The following is a 17532-nucleotide window of genomic DNA, read 5'->3' as shown; positions in this document are numbered from 1 at the left end:
TCTTTTTCAATCTTCAAGATGTTATCACTTCTCACCTAGATTAGTGAAATAGCCTCCCTGTTGATTTCTTGGCCTCCAGTCCTTCCCCACTACTACTCTTCCTTCAGACTGCTGCCAGAACGTCTTTCTAAAGCCCAAACTTGATCTTGTCATTTACTTAAAATTCTTCAACAAATCCTTTTGTCTACACAGTTCAAAGCCCATAGCAAGATCTGTGAAGCTCTGTGTGACTTACCTTTTAGCCCACTTACGTTTTCAGCCTCCTCTGCATGTTTGACTGCATTTCTGTCCATTTTCAATCCTTTTTGGTTATGTGTTTTTTCACACATACCCAAAGATCCCCACATACCAAACCACTCAGCATTTCCTCACACACCATTCTGGCTCCTCTTTCAGGGGCTTTCCAGCTACTTTGGAAATTCAGCCTAGGAAACTCCTGTTATTGTCAAGATCCACTAAAATATCACTTCCTTTGTGAAGACTTCACCTCCAAGCACTCAGGGCATATTTCTATTATAGCACCTCTCATGTTAGATTATAATTTTTTTTTCTTTTAGAGACAAGGTCTTGCTCTGTCAGGCTAGAATACAGTGGCACAATCATAGCGTTCCGCAACTTCCAACTCCTGGCCTCAAGTAATCCTCCCACCTTGACCTCCCAAAGTGCCGGACTTACATGTGGAAGCCACTGTGCTCAGGCTATAATTATGTTTTTTATGCCTCCTCCCCTCCTAGACTGAGCTACAGAAACCATGTCCCACTCTATTTTGTATCCTGGCCCTTGGCACAATACTTAGCACATATCAAGCCTTGCATCAGTCTTCAATGAGTAACCAAATAATTGAATGAATAAATAACCGACTGTGATACAAGTTAGAATAAGAGCAGTAGGCCAGGTGCAAATAAACTGCTGCTGTAGGGCATTCAGAGGACTGGGTCACATTTCTTTGAGCAACCAAAAAAGACTTTGTATAATCGATTGCCATCTCTCCACTTAGCCCTATATATTTGTTTATGACTTAACACAAAGTCGGTTCATTCCATCCCAGGTATAGCCCACTTCTTCTCCAGCCTCCACCCAAATACTGAAACTAGTTTTCTCTTTTCTGTCTCCTATGTAATAGTAGATCTTTAGTTCCTTTTAGCTTTGCATATAATTTTTATAATAATTTACCTATTTATAAAGGGAGGTCCCTTCTTTATTCTAAAAAGGATTTAAGTGCCTGCCTCATAAACTGTGTGTTTTTATTATAGCTTCTTGTATAGAAGATGCCTAAAAAATGTTTGCTGAATGAAGAAATAAAGGATTGCTCAGGCACCACTGGCACTTCAAGTTGCTCAGCAAGTACTCGTGCCTCTTAAGAACTGGCCAAGGGCCGGGCATGGTGGTTCATGCCTGTAATCCCAGCATTTTGGGACGCCGAGGTGGGCAGATCACGAAGTCAGGAGTTCGAGACCAGTGTGGCCAACATGGTGAAACCCCATCTCTACTAAAAATACAAAAACTTAGCCGGGTGTGGTGGCCTGTGCCTGTAATCCCAGCTACTCGGGAGGCTGAGGCACAAGAATTGCTTGAACCCATGAGGAGGAGTTTGCAGTGAGCCAAGATCACACCATTGCACTCCAGCCTGGGCAACAGGGCAAGACTCTGTCCCAAAAAAAAAAAAAAAAGAACTGGCTGAGGTCTTAGCTGGAGCACTCTCTCTACCCAAATGCATGTTTGACTGCATTTCTGTCCATTTTCAATCCTTTTTGGTTATATGTTTTTTCACACAGGTCTGTTGAACTTAGAACACCGAAGGCTTGTGTATCTTCATGGCTCACAGCTCATGTTGTGTTGACCTGCCCCACGGTGGTTAATGTTTAGCCCCTAAACCACCAGCTGAATGTCCTTAAATCTGATAGAATAGGCCAGGCGCGGTGGCTCACGCTTGTAATCCCAGCACTTTGGGAGGCCGAGGCGGGCGGATCACGAGGTCAGGAGATCAAGACCACGGTGAAACCCCGTCTCTACTAAAAATACAAAAAAATTAGCTGGGCCTGGTGGCGGGTGCCTGTAGTCCCAGCTACTCAGAGAGGCTGAGGCAGGAGAATGGTGTGAACCCGGGAGGCGGAGCTTGCAGTGAGCCGAGATTGCGCCACTGCACTCCAGCCTGGGCAACAGAGCGAGACTCCGTCTCAAAAAAAAAAAAATCTTACAGAATAATGAACACACGCCAACAGATAGCTTAGGTTTATTTGGTGACTTGTGCCACGTACTTTGAGAATATCATCTCAGTCATCCTTTTAGCATCTCTCTCAGGCACATACTCTCCTCTGTGGTGGTGCACGCCTGTAATCCCAGCCCTTTGGGAGGCCGAGGCAGGCAGATCACTTGAGGCAAGGAGTTCGAGACCAGCCTGGCCAACACGGTGAAACTAACTAAAAATACAAAAATTAGCCAGCTATGGTGGCATGCGCCTGTAATCCCAGCTATTCGGGAGGCTGAGGCAGGAGAATCATTTGAACCCAGGAGGCAGAGGTTGCAGTGAGTCTAGATTGCACCATTGCACTTCAGCCTGGGTGACAGAGTGAGACCCCATCTCAAATAAATAAATAAGTAAGGGAAAAGCTATCACACAGCAGAATACAGTCCAAGGGTAACTACTGAAGGGCCAGATCAAGGAGCAAAGTCTATCATGTATCAACCTTTATGGTGTCCCCAAGGGTCAGCTGTATATAGGGGCCCACACAGAATTTGGAATCCAAATACATCTCTGGATCCCCAGGCCTGTGTTTGACTTGCCAGGTAGTAATGAGATGTCTCCATTTTCTGCAGGCTGAATGATTCCCTCAGAGCAGAAGTATAAGCGTATTTATTGTTTTTCCTTCTATCATAAACAGTTATCGGTTGTGGCCCTTTCTTCCTTCCAAATAGGTGCCCAAATTTCTGGAAGTGGAAAGGCCCAACTTTCCCATATCAGGGGGTGGGCCCCACTGGGCGTGAGCCAATCAGTGTCTTCTGTCCTGTGAGCTCCCGATTTATGCTGGTCTATAACCTGAGATGGCCTTCTCAGGATGGACCTCCAGGGATTGCTGGAACTTGGACTATTGTCAGCCTGGTAAATGGTATGTCTTAGATCTGCTGCAGCCGTTGTGGAAAGCTTGAAGCTGCCAGGAGAGAGGGGTTCCAACATGTGGTGGCTAAAGAATGAATCCAACACAAAGGAAGCAGAGCCAAGAAATGGATCCATGCTGTTTGAATCTTGGATCAAATTGTGCCTGGATCTCCAGTGAGACAATAAATTCCTATATTACTCAAGCCTATTTGAGATTGTTTTCTTTCACTTGAAACATTAAACTTTTAAATTGATACACCCTAGTTAAATTATAAACTGTGTGACAGCAGAGACTGTGTCTCTCTTTTTTCTTTTGTTTTGAAACAGAGTTTCACTACCATCACCCAGGCTGGAGTGCAATGGTGTGATATTGGCTTACTGCAACCTCCGCCTCCTGGGTTCAAGTGATTCTTGTGCCTCGGCCTCCGAAGTAGCTGGGACCACAGGTGTCTGCCACCACGCCTGGCTAATTTTTTGTATTTTTGGTAGAGATGGGGTTTCACCATGTTGGCTAGGCTGGTCTCAAACTCCTGACCTCAAGTGACCAACCAACTTGGCCTCCCAAAATGCTGGGATTACAGGCGTGAGCCACCGCGCCCGGCCCAAGACTGTGTTTCTCTTGATCACTTATGTGTCCCCGGCACGTGGTAAGGATTCAAGAAATAACTTTTGAATGGATGCATTTTAGCTGCAAGGAACACCCATAAACTGTCTTTTACTCAGCTGACAGCTAAGGAATCTGGTGTTATATAAGAAAGTGATGATGTGGATCTAGAAGTTGGACCTTACCCCAACACTGGGATTTTTCTAATCACAGGAAATCTTCCAGTAAATATGTTAGGGTCTTTGAGGAGGCCCCAAAATAGCAGTCTGCTCCCTTCTCTGTGAATTTTGAATTGAATCAGAAGATAGCAGTAAGCTAGATGAGGACCAAAAATAATCTTTTCTACTGATAAAGCTGATATTAGAGAACGTGGCTTCTATCATCAGACAATTGAGCTTCCCGATACTCAACTTCAGAATTAGGCAGACTTGGCAGCTCGATGACAGGCAGCTGAGCTGGAATGGGCCTCCTCTTCCCACCCCACGGGAGCCAAGCTTGCTCCCAAGAAGAAAAGAAGAGAGGATGATATAAGGCACAGTTCCTCCTTCCAAACTCACCAGTCATATTAAACCACTCCTCCTTCTCAGCGAAGTGGGGGCGGGTGGAGAGAAGCCAGGAGTGTTTGGACTCCTTTCAGAAGAAAGAAAACATCAGGAGTGGAAAGACCCAGCCTCCCTCACACACACATGTGTGATTTGGTCAGGTCATTGATTCTACTTTGTTTTCAATCAAAATGGGTGATATTTCCAAGTGGTGGGATACGTTTGCTGTCTAAAATATAGAATAGCTCCATAGAATAACTCACATATCACAGTATCAAGCTCCCCAAGGAGTTAGAGATCTTCATTTAAAATTATGCAAAATTCAAAAGCAGAAACAAGAATTCACGACGAAATTACACAATCAGGGGCACTAGGTGGCAATAAACCTTTTGCTCTCTCACCATGCCCATCAAAGGCATTTCAAGAGCACTGAAAGCTCACACACTTCCCACGCCGACTGTCAGTTTCTTTCTGGATGATCTCAGAGCCACACAGAGCATTCTTAGTCACTGGGAGAACAGAACCAAAGCTTAACTCCTTGGTGGCACCAGGGGAAATGGCACTTCAAGTTGGATTCCAGGAAATCCAGGGAAACACTTGACATAGGAAGTCTGCGACCACATTCCCAGTTTCCCCAGTGTCGAGGCTGGGGCCACGAGCATTGTTCAAAACACTCAGGCCTGCATCGTGTCTGTCTGCCACATGCTTTTGGTTTTACTCACCAGGGCACTTTTTCCTGTTTCTGTTTTTTGGAATTTTTTGGTTTTGCTTTTTAAGGTAAACATGTACCATCTAGGCTTCAAGAAACTTCCTTGAATAACCATCGTTTGTTGATTTGAAGTTTGGTGCACAAACTACCAGCTGAATTGGACAATCGTAACCCCCCAAATGAGCCAAAAGTACATTTAAAATTCAACATGGATTTTCCTAAAACTGGTATTGGCTGTTTAATGTGACTGAGCCCGGTGAGAACCAGGATGCCCTGAACTCAGCAGGGATCCCCTGTGTTCTTGCTGCCGAGACAAAGTTTTGCTCTAATCTTAAGTAGCTTGCTGGTGGACTATTTGCTGGAGGTCACTAAGCAGACTTTGCTGGCCAGTCTTGGGAGAGAACCCAGGCTGACAAAGGAAACCTCGAACACAGCAAGATTGAGACAGTATGTTCCCATCCTCCCTTCTCAAATGTAAAGCTATTTTCTCATCTATTACCTGCCCCTATTTTTACCATGAGAAGCTCTCCAATGCCACTTTAGCTATCGATAATTGGCAGTGAGTTTTGCAATTAACAGCTGCTCAGAATCAATTCCAAGGATGCACAACTGAAACCCCTTTTAAAAAGGCAGCGCTGGGGATTACTCAGCTGCCTACCTGACCTCCAATCCTTTTTCTTACCCCATACAAACCATTTGCTGGAAGAATCTGAAACTTGAACCACGTACCTAAATGCCCAGTTCTGGGTATGTGGTAGATATTTGAGAAATACTTCGATTGATTGATGTGTGCCTGGGGGAAGGGTATGGGCAGCTCCACAAGGAGTTGCTGTGTAATTCATAGTGAAGAGTGGCTCTCCTGCTGACTCAAAAGTCCTTTCTTATTTCAGGCCAAAGACACCAGGGACAGATTTGGGTAAGAAACCCGGCCTCAGGGAAAAGCAAATGAAGCCTGTTCATTCCCCAGAAGAGAAGGAATAGAGAATTGCTTACCGTGATGGATGCATCTCAGCTTTGCTAGTTTATCGTCCTCATGAACCGCACCAGCAAGGGGACTTCCATGAGGCTGAACTTCCCACTCACCGGTGCCTGTTAGAGACATGACCTAAGGCTTTGGGGGCGTTCTCACAGCTTCTGCTTAAATGGGGGCAAGGAGGGAGCCAGTCCTATCACCATGACCTCTAAATGACTCCAGGGCTGAAGGCTGTGGGCCCTTCAATCACTCGAAAACTAGGAGACATATATTTTTAGAGACATGCTGTCATCTGGGCAGCCTTAAGTGGATGTTTTCTCTGTCTTTCCTCAGATCTAGTGGGTTTGCAAGAAACCCTCCCAGGGCAGCAGCCTTAGAGGAAGTGCCTGCTAATGCAAGAAGGAGGGCAAGGGGGACAGCAAGCTGGAGCCTGGAGCTGCTCATGTGCTTGGAACCCTCGGCGGGCGCAGGCGGGGATTTACGGACCTGCCTTTTCCCTCATCATTCCGCAGGAAGCTTCTTTAAATGAGCCTCAGCCCAGCAGCTCTCATGGGGCCTGGTGTTTATAGTGGAGACTGAGATAAAAGAACTGTGGAGATGCCAGCCCTGGATACTGACCCCACGGTCCAGGAATCATCAACTGGGCCCGAGGGCAAATTGTGTTCTGTTTTCTCTGTGCGAAATGCCAGAATGAAGAGGTTGACTCTGTTGTCAGCTGTGGGAAAAAACAGCCAGAGTTGCTATTTACACCCTGAACTGCAAGCTGGGTAAAAATAGCGCTAGCAGCTTGGTCCAGCTTCAAACCCCACTGCAGAGAGATTATTTCTGGAAGAGAAGATTTTCCTCCCCACCCACAGATCTGAAAATGGTCACCTCCCCGGAAGAAAGGAGGAGAGATGATCCCACGCAAAGGTGAAACCTAACCCCTTCCCACTTTCCCTGCCCAGGACAGCACATCAAGAGACAGATGAGAAATGCCCTCCCCTGACAGCAGGTCAGGCCCAGCACAGCCCGGCAGCTGACCTAGTTCAAGGTACAGTGAGAATTAATTAACTTTGACTAAGTGAGAGGAGGCAGCTTTCTGAACCTGGATGCTGCACCATCCTGTTGCTTGTTATGGCTAAAGGCAGAAAAAATAATTGACCAAAAGAGTATGCAAGACCCCAAAACAATAGCTCAGAGCCCGAGGGTCAGGAAATTACTCTCCAGCCTTCCCTCTCCGGATAGGCCATGATATGGCTGTAAAATGATGAACAAATTCCCAAAAGCCTGGTCTGGTCCTGCTTCTGCATTGAGAACCCCTGGCAGCTGGGGGCTGAAAATTCCTCCCTCAGCTACTTGCTAGAGCTCAGGACCTGGTGTCTGGAGTTCCAGAACCTCCTTCAGGTTCAGGAAGTGATCCACATGACAATCAGTGGAAGAAAAGTCATTCCTTAATAGCATGCCCTTTATTCTGTAAAAAGATATTTTATAGGTACATCTAAGTATGTAGATTATGCTCTTAGAACTCTAAAAAGATATACACATGTGGATAGTTCTTATCAGGTAAAACTATATTAAGACTATGTGAAAAACAGCAGAGAAAAATACCAGATCCATGGTGTCATGAAATTGTTCTATAATCTGAAAGCGCCCAGGCTGCCCAGAGCTGAAACCAAGAGGTGCTTAATAAGTATTTTTAGGGAGGAAGAGAAAACACCTCCCACATCCTACCTCCATCCAAACCTCCTTCTACGGAGATCCAGGAACCAAAATGAGTCTTCCAGTTTGAGAAGACATACCTCGGCATCCCCACCCACCTGAAAGAAAGGCGAGAGAATGACATAGCACTCGCCCAACCTCTCAGCACCCCCTACCCAACACACCAGATCTTCACTACCCTGGCCTCAGTGTGAGCACTGGGGTAGCGACAAAGTCGGGGACATCTGGGTCTAGGTGGAAGTGGCACAGATGGGCATGTGCCAGGGGCACAAAGGCAGCTCATGCCTGGCTTCTCCTCCAGCCGCAGACAGACTGAGGTTTTATTCTCGTCATTGTCACCTGCTAGCTGTGTGACCAACTCACTTCACCTTTTTGAAATCTGTTTTCCTTGCTAAGAGGGCTGATACCACCCACCTGCTGGGGTTGGTGAGAACGAGCTGAGGCAGCATGTGTGAAGGCTGTTTGGTGGCTGCTGCAGAGTGAGGGGTGTTGTGCATCCAGGGGCAGTCCTGTTTCTCCGGGGCATATCCTGGGCCAGATTCGGGGATCTGTCTTGCTTCCAGCTACCTGACGATGGGGAGCCTGCCAGACGGCTAAAGTCTGAACTTTCTGAGAAATGCATGGCATTGACAGAAATTGCTAAAAATGTCCTTTCTCCACAGTGTAAGGCCCTCCTGCACCCTGCCCTTCATTTACTGTGGCTCTTCAACTGAAATGAAAATGGTCACCTCCAAGGAGCCAGAAACAGAATCTCCCTAATTGGGTGTCTCTGCCAATGGGTTGTCCGGCCGGCTAAGGGCTGGCTCAGCACTGGCTTCTCAGCTGAGGGAGGTCACGGAAATGGAGTCCCAGTGCCCCTTTCCAAGTCTCATCTACTCATGACATCTGGAGGGAAGAGTTGCCGCTCTGCTGAGTCATAGCTATTTAAGCTATCAGTACTCAGGGCTCAGAGACTCCCCAAGGACCTGGGAAAGACAGCTCAATATCCCTTTGATCAGGACTGCTTCGGGTTTTTATTTCCAAAGTTGAGAAATCCAGATAATGCTGACTCCTGCCCAGGAACGAAGTGAGCTCAGGTCTCTCTCACCGACCTTCTGCTGAGAATTGTAGGCCAAGGTGGCCGGGCTCTCCCTTCCAGCCTAAGTCAGCTTCCTTCTGAGTCAGCTTTCTTCACCTCCCTATTAATAGCCACTGCTTTGGCTGACTCCATGCACAGTATGATTACAGTTTAATAATACGTCTCAAACCAGGAAGCAGTCACCTTCCTGGAGCTGGGCTGTGGAGGGCCCCCAGAGCAGAGGCTCCATCCCAGAAAGCAGAGGCCAGAACAGCTGCAGAGAGGCTGGGGAGACAACGTAATTGGCCTGCAAGACAAGCCACTGCTTTGGGGGTTCCGTCTCACTGAGCTTCCTTTTGTTTAGGGCAGGAGACATGGATACAGGCTAACTTTTATTTTATTCTCACAGATATTCTTGGGCAGGACTGAAAAAGTGTGGCTATCTTATCCAATTATGCAGACCCCTCAGCTCACTGGAACGGCCAGTTCTAGGCCAACCTGGGGTTAGCCCCTACCAGTGTCACCTTTTCTCCAGTGGCCTATTTAAAGAGGCTCAGGGCCAGGTTCAGTGGCTCACGCCTGTAATCCCAGCACTTTGGGAGGCCAAGGTGGGCAGATCACGGATCACCTGAGGTCAGTAGTTCAGGACCAGCCTGGCCAACATGATGAAACCCCATTGTTACAAAAATACAAAAATTAGCTGGGCATGATGGCAGGTGGCTGTAATCCCACCTACTCGGGAGGTTGAGGTGGGAGAATCACTTGAACCCAGGAGGCAGAGGTTGCAGTGAGCCAAGATCACGCCATTGCACTCCAGCCTGGGCAATACAGTGAGACTCTGTCTCAAAAAAAAGGATCAGATTGTCCAGATGGGATGGGATGCTGAGACCAGATTGAACCCCAGCAAAAAAAATAAATAAATTTTTTTTACTCCACCCCTCTTCCCTTTCTCTGTTTCTCCCCAGGAAAGGCAAACAAGCTAAAGGTGCTTTAGCGTTAGATCATACTGAGAAGCAATGAAGTCAGGCCACCCGGTAATTTGTTCCAGACTTCCCATCCCTTGTGGGCCCTGAATGGGCAGAACATACAGGTTTAGGAGCCAGACATCCTGGGTTCAAATTCTCACTTAGCCTCTGAGCTGAGAGGGCTTAGTAAATTTACTCCACTTTTCTGAACCTCCATCTTCTTATGTGTATATAAAAGGGATAATAATATATCCTGAAATGATTTTAATGCAAATGAAATGAGACAACTTTGAAAAGTATGCCAAGTACTGTGCCTGGAGTATAGTAAGTGATCAATAAACTGTCTTAATTTTTCTTTTCAAAAAATAAAAAATGGGGAAATGTGAGGACAAGCCAAGATCATCCAAACCCCTCACACTGGTGGGAAAACATGACCAGCACCTCTCAATGTGCAGGCCCATGATGTAAACATCTGTGGTATGAGGGCCCATGAGAACAAGCAGAATGTTGTTTCTCTCCTCTGGATTCATACCATTCAGAAATTCCAAAGAGCAGCACAATCTGGACCGTGACGGGTTCCACTGAAGCCAAAGTGAGGCGTCCCCGGCTCCATTTATCTTCCCTATTAACAGTTCTCAGAAGTCTCCCAGTTCATAGACTGGGCGTGGTGGGTCATGCCTGTAATCCCAGCGCTTTGAGAGGCCGAGGTGGGGAGATCACCTGAGGTCAGGAGTTCGAGACCAGCTTGGCCAACGTGGCAAAACACCGTCTCTACTAAAAATACAAAAATTAGCCGGATGTGGTAGCAGGCACCTGTGGTCCCAGCTACTGGGGAGGCTGAGGCAGGAGAATAGCTTGAACCTAGGAGGTGGAGGTTGCGGTGAGCCAAGATCGCGCCACTGCACTCCAGCCTGGGTGACAAAAGGGGACTCTGTCTCAAAAAAAAAAAAAAAGTCCCACAGTTCATAAACAAAGGATGGCACCAAGAAAAAAACAGGCAAGCCGTGGGTACAGAAGGGCTTCCATGAGGCTGGGTGTTTATCTATATTTCAAGGTCCCCCCTTAAAAGAACCAGGTCAGCCAGGCCTCTGGGTGAACCCTGCTATCAGGAATGCCAAAGGAGAAACAAAATATCATGGGTGCCCTGTTTTTCAACCTGCTGAGAAATAACTGCCCCCAGACACCTGATTATTAGATGACAAATAATGGTCTCTTTAGCCCAGTCCCAGTTGGCGTCCCTCAGGAGCCTGCAAGTCAGGGGGGGTGGGGGTGGGGTCAGACTTTGTTCTCGCCACAGCTCTCTTCCCTCTTGCTTGCCAAGAGCTCACATATATCTGATGGGAGCCAGCCAGCACTGCTGGCAGCACAAAGTGGGGCCAGCCCCCCCATGACCTCCCCTCACCCAACATTGCCCCCAGCTGACTAGGGGCTTCTATGGCAGAGGAGAAAGCGGGCACTGAATTGACTTGGGCTCATTGCCATAGAGGCAGCCCAGAATTCCCCTCACCTCAGTAGGCAAGACAGTGGTCCTCGTGTCCTTTGTGTTAACTGTAACCTGGGTTCTACCTACACGCAGATGTTGAGGGGGATGAGAACACTGTCTTTTTTTTTTTTTTTTTTGAGATAGGGTCTCACTCTGTCACCCAGGCTGGAGTGCAGTGGTGTGAACACAGCTCACTGCAGCTTTGACCTCCCTGGGCTCAGGTGATCCTCCCACCTCAGCCTCCTGAGTAGCTGAGTCTACAGGAGCATACCATCATGCCTGGGTAATTTTTAAAAATTTTTTTAGAGACAGAGTTTCGCCACATTACCCAGATTGGTCTCAAACTCCTGGCCTCAAGTGATCCTCCCCCCTCAGCCTTCCAAAGTGCTGGGATTACAGGCATGAGCCACCACACCCAGCCTACACCATCACTTATTTACATGCCACAAAGACCGCCCAATTTAAGGATCAGCTACCCTAACACCATTCACTCCTGCCGCCACTCAGCAAATAATTTTTGAACATTTACCTTGTGCCAGCACTGTTCTAGGTTCTGAATGCACATTGGTGAATAAAACAAGATTGTCTCTGCCCTAGAGGAAGAGCCAGACAAAGAACTTGAAAATTAATGCATAAATAATTGCAAATTGTGAGCAATGCTATTGAGAGAAGTACTTGGGGACAGTGATAGAGAATAAGGATGGTGAGGGGAAGGTGTCTGATTTAGATGAGAAGGTGAGGGAGGACCTCTCTGAGGAGGTGACATTTAAGGACTTGGGATTTCCTCTTTCTACTCAGCTAAAAGTTCTCTCAATGAAAGGCTTTGAGAAGAATGAAAAGGTCCTTCAGCCAGAGGTGCAGTAAAAAGCATTCTGGGGACTGGGCGTGGTGGCTCACCTCTGTAATCCTAGCATTTTGGGAGGCTGAGGCAGGAGCATTGCTTGAGCTCAGGAGGTTGAGGCCAGCTTGGGCAACATGGTGAAACCCCGTCTCTACAAAAAGTACAAAAATTAGCCTGGAGTGGTGGCACGCACCTGTGGTCCCAGCTATTCGGAGGCTGAAGAGGGAGGATCACCTGAGCGCAGGAGGTTGAATACAAAAATACAAAATACAAAAATTACACTAAAAATACAAAAATTAGCCGGGCATGTTGGTGGACACCTGTAATCCCAGCTACTTGGGAGGCTGAGGCAGGAGAATTGCTTGAACCCAAAAGGCAGAGGTTGCAGTGAGCAGAGTTTGCGCTACTGCCCTCCTGCCTGGTGACAGAGTGAGACTCTGTCTAAAAAAAAAAAAGTCTTTTCAAAGACAGTGCGTCCATGTCAGATGTCATACAAGGAAGAGCAATGTCCTCACAGAGGAGAGAACATGCTAGGGGACAGGACAAGGTGCTAGAAAGGCCCTGGGAAGGAGGAAAGATGGATGCTGAGCGTGGGGCAGAAAGGGTAAATGCATCCACAGCAGGAAACTTGGAACAAGGGTTCTGTAGCCCTTGCTCTCCTTCCAGAATGCTGGTTTTTTGTTTTTTTTTTTGGAACAGGGTCTCACTCTGCCACTCAGGCCGGAGTGCAGTGATGTGATATCGGCTCACTGCAGCCTCAACCTCCTGCGCTCAGGTGATCCTCCCTCTTCAGCCTCCGAATAGCTGGGACCACAGGTGCGTGCCACCACTCCAGGCTAATTTATGTACTTTTTGTAGAGATGGGGTTTCACCATGTTGCCCAAGCTGGCCTCAACCTCCTGAGCTCAAGCAATGCTCCTGCCTCAGCCTCCCAAAATGCTAGGATTACAGAGGTGAGCCACCACGCCCAGTCCCCAGAATGCTTTTTACTGCACCTCTGGCTGAAGGACCTTTTCATTCTTCTCAAAGCCTTTCATTGAGAGAACTTTTAGCTGAGTAGAAAGAGGAAATCCCAAGGTTTTGAGACGAGGTTTCACCATGTTGGCCAGGATGGTCTCAATCTCCTGACCTCGTGATCCACCCGCCTTGGCCTCCCAAAGTGCTGGGATTACAGGTGTGAGCCACCCCGCCCAGCCTGAAAACACTTTTCTCTAGAGACCCTACAATCCAGACCTTGAACCTCTGCAAGTCAAATAGTTCTGATCTGTAGGAGATAAAACTTGCCATTCCTGCTGGGCCAGCAGGCTGATTACAGAATCTGCTTTCTATAACTCTTTATCTCAGGACTGTTTTCCCAAATTAGCATTAGCTAGGTGGCTATCAGGCCATCTGCCCCGAGTTAAGGAGTTGGCCTCTAGATTGTTGTGAAAGCAGCCCAGACATTGCAGCCAAACAGACCTGGGATGAATCCTAGCTCCTTCTTTATCAGCTTTGTGACCTTAGGCAAGTCACAGGGTTTCTCTGGGCCTCAGGTTCCTTACATGCAAGATTAGGAGGAGGATAACACCTACTCCCACAGAGTTGGGCAGCAATTAGCTAGGAGGCATGCAAGATGGATGGAAGTCATATGTACTCCACAAATGGGAGTCTTTGTTATGACATCAACTATAAAACAATCTGAGTAGAATTTTGGCAGTGCCTTTTATGAAGGTGACTGATTGGTGGCCAGGTTTCCATTTCAGCAACTATTTGGCCACAGGAGCTTTTTATTATTTATTTATTTATTTATTTTGAGACGGAGTCTCACTCTGTCACCCAGGCTGGAGTGCAGTGGTGCGATCTCGGCTCACTGCAGCCTCTGCCTCCTGGGTTCAAGCAATTCTTCTGCCTCAGCCTCCCAAGTAGCTGGGACTATAGGCACACACCACCACGCCTGGCTAATTTTGTATTTTTAGTAGAGATGGGGTTTCACCAAGTTGGCCAGGCTGGTCAAGAACTCCTGACCTCAAGTGATCTGCTCACTTCAGCCTCCCAAATGCTGGGATTACAGGCGTGAGCCACCGTGCCCAGCTGACAGGAGCACTTTAATCTGGGGATTGCTGGCCGGGCGCGGTGGCTCACGCCTGTAATCCCAGCACTTTGGGAGGCCGAGGCGGGCGGATCACGAGGTCAGGAGATCGAGACCATCCTGGCTAACAGGGTGAAACCCCATCTCTACTAAAAATACAAAAAAAAAATTAGCCGGGCGTGTTGGCGGGCGCCTGTAGTCCCAGCTACTCGGGAGGCTGAGGCAGGAGAATGGCGTGAACCCCGGGAGGCGGAGCTCGCAGTGAGCCGAGATCGCGCCACTGCACTCCAGCCTGGGGGACAGAGCAAGACTCCGTCTCAAAAAAAAATAAAAATAAAAATAATAATAATAATAATAATCTGGGGATTGCTAAGAACCAGGTGAAAGGAGAACACTTTGGGACCTGGGAAAAGCATTGCTCCCAGAATCCCAGATTGCTAAGAATTCTGAGAAAAGTCTAGTCCAAGTTTTTACTATCAGGCAGGATTGAATTTAAATCTCAGATATGGGTAAGCATATTTCCAGAACTTAAAATGAAATAAAAAACCTCAGACAGATGGAAATATTTCCAATACATAGTTGAGCAGCCATCTCAAATGCTGCCATGGCTGTACTGCATGATAATATGCTTTATTGTAATTACTTCACTTAGTCATTTAATTATCAATTCAAAAACATATTGATGGTCGGTCGCAGTGGCTCACGCCTGTAATCCCAGCACTTTGGGATGCGGGCGGGATCACTTGAGGTCGGGAATTCGAGACCAGCCTGACCAACGTGTAGAAACCCCATCTCTACTAAAAATACAAAATTAGCTGGGCGTGGTGGCACATGCCTGTAATCCCAGCTACTCGGGAGGCTGAGGCAGGAGAATCACTTGAACCTGGGAGGTGGAAGTTGCGGTGAGCTGAGATCTCACCATTGCACTCCAGCCTGGGCAACAAGAGCAAAACTCCATCTCAAAACAAACAAACGAAAAAACAAAAAACAAACAAGCAAACATATTTACGGAGCACCTACTATGTACCATGTACTATTCAAGGCATGTGGGATATACATGCAACGGGACAAGGTCTTATTCCTTGTGGAAACCACTTATATGTAGAGATAAAGTAAGAAGAAAAAGAGAGGAAGAGAAAGAAAAAGGAAAGGGCTGGGTGCAGTGGCTCATTCCTATAATCCCAGAACTTTGGAAGGCCAAGGTGGGCAGATCACTTAAGAGGAGATGCTGGAGACCAGGCTGGGCAACATAGATGAGAACCCGTCTCCATAAGAAATACAAAAATTAGCCGAGTGTGGTCATGCGCACCTGTAGTCCCAGGTACTCGGGAGGCTGAGATGAGAGGATCACCTAAGCCCAGGAGGTTGAGGCTGCAGTGAGCCAGGATTGTACCACGGCACTCTAGCCTGGGTAAAAGAGTGAGACCCAAAAAAAAAAAAAAAAAGGAAGAAAGGAAGGAAATGGTGATAAGTGATATGAAGAAAATAAAACAAAGTAATAGATAAAGAGTGACTGGAGGAGGAAGGGGTGAGGTGGGGGGGCTAGAAAGGGCCAACATTTGAGCAGAGACCTGGTGGGTGAGAAAGAGTCAGATATGAGAGAATCCAAGGAAAAACCACCCTAAGCGAGGAGTGCCGAGATCAGCTCGGTCAGGGAGAGCCTAACCCAGCGGCGCTAGAGGAATTAAAGACACACACACAGAAATATAGAGGTGTGAAGTGGGAAATCAGGGGTCTCAGAGCCTTCAGAGCTGAGAGCCCCAAACAGAGATTTACCCACGTATTTATTAACAGCAAGCCAGTCATTAGCATTGTTTCTATAGATATTCAATTTAACTAAAAGTATCCCTTATGGGAAACGAAGGGATGGGCCAGAATAAAGGAATAGGTTGGGCTAGTTATCTGCAGCAGGAGCATGTCGTTAAGGCACAGATCGCTCATGCCATTGTTTGTGGCTTAAGAATGCCTTTAAGCAGTTTTCTGCCCTGGGCGGGCCAGATGTTCCTTGCCCTCATTCAGGTAAACCCACAACCTTCCAGCGTGGGCGTTGTGGCCATCATGAACATGTCACAGTGCTGCAGAGATTCTGTTTATGGCCAATTTTGGGGCCAGTTTATGGCCAGATTTTGGGGGGCTTGTTCCCAACAAGGAGACCTCAGTACAAAGTCCCTGAGCAGAAACAAGCTTGATGTGTTCAAGGCACAGAAAGAATGTCCAGGTGCTTGTGGTCACGAGGCTGTGAGTGACAGACAGAATATGTTGGACCTTGAAGACTTTGAGTTTTATTCTGATTGCAGAGGAGCAGCAAAGTCTGCTTTATACCTTGAAAAGCTCACTGTGGCTATTCTTGGAAATGTACTATAGGGGGCATGAGTGGAAGTGAGGAGACCAGATAAGGAGGTTATTGCCGGAGTTCAGGCAAGACATGGTGGCTTGAACCAGGTTGTAGCATTGGAGATGATGAAAACCCATCAGATTTGAGACCTCTTTTGGGGATAGGGCTAACATGACTTGCCTAGGGGTTAGCTATGGGTGAGGGGTATTGACAGAGAGGAATCAAAGCTGACTCCTGGATTTTGAACCTACTAAACTGGGAGGATGGTGATGCTTAAATTAGATGGGATTGTTGGGAGAGATTACTTATTCCATGTCTTCCTCCTCCTCTAGAGAAGCTGGAGCTATTCAGAAGCATCATTCATTACTTTCATAGCTAAAAAGTACAACAAATCTTAGTCGTGGCCCATGAGGACCAGCTCACAATGTTCTTAGTACCGCAACCTTCTCCAGGAGTCTGCCCTCAACCTAGAGCACATCCACGCGATGACCCAGGCCAGGAACCTGGGACCCAGCCTACAGCCCTCCCTTCCTCTCACTAAAGGATAAAAACAGAAAAGTAGCTGAGCACTTCCTGTGTCAGATACTGTGCTAAGCACACAGATCTCATTTGATTTTTGCCACAACCCTGTGCTGTAGGTGCCATTATTATCCCCATATTACTAATGGAGAGACTTAAGGTTAAGCAACATGATCAAGTTCACTGCCAGGAAGTGTTGGGTGGAGCCATAGCCTGTGAGGTAACCAAGCTACTACCTCGTGGTGAAACAACCCTCGACTCCCATGGCTCTGCCTTCCTTATCTGTTTCTTCCTCCCTGTCCCTACGGGCACTGCCCTTGGTTAGGCATTTCATTTTTTCTCATCTGCAATATTGCTACATCCTCCTCAATCACCTCTCGCCTCCATCCAGCCTCTGTGCCTCTCTGTAGTCCTTCCTTCCATAACTGTCCAAGTGGAAATGTGATGTGTATCTCACAATGTCATGCTTCTGCTCGAAAATCTTTTTTCCCCAACCCCGTCAGTAAGGAAACAAGCTTGAAATTATTTCATGACTTCTTGATGCCTATGAGTTAAAACCTAAACACCTTACAAGGCCCTTCAAGACCTGACACCAACCTCCTTGTGTGACCTAATCCTCTCTCCTGCTGTTTCCCTTG

The 17532-nt window shown here is 47.3% G+C and overlaps 1 protein-coding gene and 1 long non-coding RNA gene across 2 annotated transcripts in view; both read left to right on the top strand.

The window, feature by feature from the left end:
• Positions 1 to 1305, top strand: part of LOC105739059 — a 92230-nt gene extending 90925 nt beyond the window's left edge. Inside the window, exon 3 of the long non-coding RNA XR_001114922.2 lies at positions 1254 to 1305. This is a non-coding gene — a long non-coding RNA (uncharacterized LOC105739059). The remainder of the gene's footprint in view (positions 1 to 1253) is intronic.
• Positions 1 to 17532, top strand: part of LOC100584258 (TBC1 domain family member 3G-like) — a 275592-nt gene that overhangs the window by 120415 nt on the left and 137645 nt on the right.

Source organism: Nomascus leucogenys, chromosome 14 (genome assembly GCF_006542625.1).
Source record: "Nomascus leucogenys isolate Asia chromosome 14, Asia_NLE_v1, whole genome shotgun sequence".
In the NCBI taxonomy this organism is placed as follows: Eukaryota; Metazoa; Chordata; class Mammalia; order Primates; family Hylobatidae; genus Nomascus; species Nomascus leucogenys.
The sequence above is the reverse complement of the archived record's forward strand: the minus strand, read 5'-3'. Positions and strand labels throughout refer to the sequence as shown.